Source organism: Tupaia chinensis, unplaced genomic scaffold (genome assembly GCF_000334495.1).
Source record: "Tupaia chinensis unplaced genomic scaffold, TupChi_1.0 Scaffold000361_2, whole genome shotgun sequence".
Taxonomy (NCBI): domain Eukaryota; kingdom Metazoa; phylum Chordata; class Mammalia; order Scandentia; family Tupaiidae; genus Tupaia; species Tupaia belangeri.
The window spans coordinates 3,060,993-3,063,497 of record NW_006159858.1 but is presented as its reverse complement, the minus strand read 5'-3'; the positions used below and the strand labels follow the sequence as shown (position 1 = coordinate 3,063,497).

The window sequence follows — 2,505 nt, the reverse complement described above, 5'->3', positions numbered from 1 at the left end:
ACCTCTCTCTCTGTCTCTCTAGAAAATAAATTATAAAAACCAGACACATGGAGCCAGCTGGTGATTTGGTGGTTAAGGTCACTGGATCCCACATGGCCAACTGCATGGTTCTAATCCCAGATCTGATGACTTGAAAACCTGCCAGACACATGTGTATGCATGCCCAAAATCCTGAGAAGAGAATAGAGAAAAAGAGATTGTGACACGGCCATAACCTTGGGGGGGGGTGTGCTTTCTCACTTTACTTCTCTCTCTGACTCTGGTGAGTGTATGTGCCCTATAGAAAATTAAAAGTAAAGGGACTGGCAGGTGGCATGGTAGTTATGGTGCTGAACTCCCACATGGCGACCGTGGTTCAGGTCCCAGACTTGGAGGCTTGCTTTCTCTCTCTCTTTTTCTCTCTCGTCAAATTGGAAAAAAAAAAATGATGAGAATGATAAATAAAATTAAATAAATAATTCTCCTTTAAAAATATGAACAAAAGAAAAACAAATATCTAATAGTGGAGTGAGAAAGGCACTCAAATATCAAAGAGTTACTATAATTCTGTTATATTGGTAGTGTGACATAACTCTGAAACTCTCCCCATAGAAACAGTTTGGTAATGTACATTTGGCCTATATCTAGCAATGTATCCTGGGAAACTAATTTAAATACGAAAAGTAGTATGATAAGTACAACATCATGTTATTTTTATGATTCTCCAGCAGAGAATGACTTAATTTATAGATTTATGAAATAATAGATTTTTAATGCAGTTTATGTTAAGTGGAAAAACATCATACAACTATTTGGTTTTGTTTCTTAGTTTTGCTATAGGGTACATGCACTTGCCAGAGAGGGAGAGAAGGGAAGTGAGAAATCACTCCCTGGGAGGGATAGCCATAGTAGAATCCCTTCTCCTCCGTCTTCCTCTCAGAATTGTGGGCATATAGGCACATGCACCCAGTGTATTTCTTAAGCCATTGAGTCCTGGTCTCCAAGTATGCAGTCAGCCATCTGGGATCCAGCCACCTCAACTACCACACTACTGGCTGGCCCATATACAACTGTTTTCTAAAAATAGGACATGGGGGGACCAGCAGTTGGGGGGACCATCAGTTGGCGTAACGGCTAAGTCGCTGGACTCACATGTAGTTGAACCTAGTTCAAGTCCCAGACCCGGTGGCTTAAACTCATGCCGGGTGCATGTGTGTGTGCATGCCCAAGATCCTGAGAGGAGAAAGGAGGAGAAGGGATGGTGGAGTGGCCACTCCCCTGGGGGGTGATTTCTTGCTTTCTCTTTCTGTCTCTTTCTGGCAAGCATACATGCCCTATAGCAAAAAAAAAAACCCCCAAAAAAAAAAAAAAAAAAAAAAAAACCAGGATATGGGGTCAGCAGGAGGCATAGTGATTAAGGTGCTAGACTCCCACTTGGCTAACTGTGGCTCGATTCCTGGACCTGGCAGTTTGATTTCTCATTTTCTTTCTCTTTCTCTCTCGTGAGCACACATACATGCCCTATAGCAAAGTTTAAAAAAATTTTTTTTAAATAAATAATTCTTAAGAAAAAAAATAGGACAGAGGTTACTAAGATTTCTAGGTTATTTGATTAGATAGTTTTTCTTTCCAGTTTTCTAAGCCCTTTGTACTATTGGGTCATCAAAAGAGTCTGGACATATTCTTTCGTGTTTTCTACACAAACTGTCATGACTTTTCCAGTGACCCAATATTAATATATAACAGTATTTTTAAAATGTTTGTGTGTTTTCTATACATGGCATTTGAAAAGTACACATTTTTTAAAAAGCCATTTTGTTTATATCACTTTTTCTATTTTAAGCTAAGTATAAAAATTTTGAGGTAGCATTTACAGTAATTCTTCAATACTTAAATTTTTATTTTTCTTCATCTCAGCATTCCTAGTTTCACTCTAAAGATTACTTTAAAGCAAATGAATGAAGATATTAAATTTGCATCTTCATAACACCTTGTGTTTATCAGACTCTTTAAATTCAGATTATCTTCACATTGTCTTTTAAATTAATTAGAGGTACCATTTCCCAGGCATTATAGGTAGAGATTAGTAACCTCTAATCCTAAAATATTCCTTTGTTGCCAGTGATCTCTGAGGGACCTGATAAATAATACCCCTTTTCCTTACTTAATCTAAAGCCATTTAATAAACAGATAAAATAGTTGCCAGATAGAGAAACAAGCATCTTTTTACCATCAGTAAAGGCTAAATTGAAAGACTTAACTCCCCATCTTTACATCCAGATCTTGGAACAGCCCACCTGAGAAAAGGTTTGAGTGAGCAGATCAGGCACACCTATCCAGGTCCCTACATTCCACTTGTGCTTGTCTAAGTGTGGAGGAGTGGGAAAAAGATGATCTTCTAGCTCAAGATCTTTGCCAGTTAGTACTGCCCAATTAAGAAACATGGGCCAGTCACATGGCAGTTACTCACCAACCAGATATCTCACTCTCCTTCTTGGGAAGCAGAAACTGGTTCAAAATGCAAGA

At 38.4% G+C, this 2,505-nt stretch overlaps 1 protein-coding gene across 1 annotated transcript in view; it reads left to right on the top strand.

Moving 5' to 3' along the window:
* HYCC2 (hyccin PI4KA lipid kinase complex subunit 2) overlaps positions 1–2,505 on the top strand; it is a 91,908-nt gene that overhangs the window by 80,581 nt on the left and 8,822 nt on the right.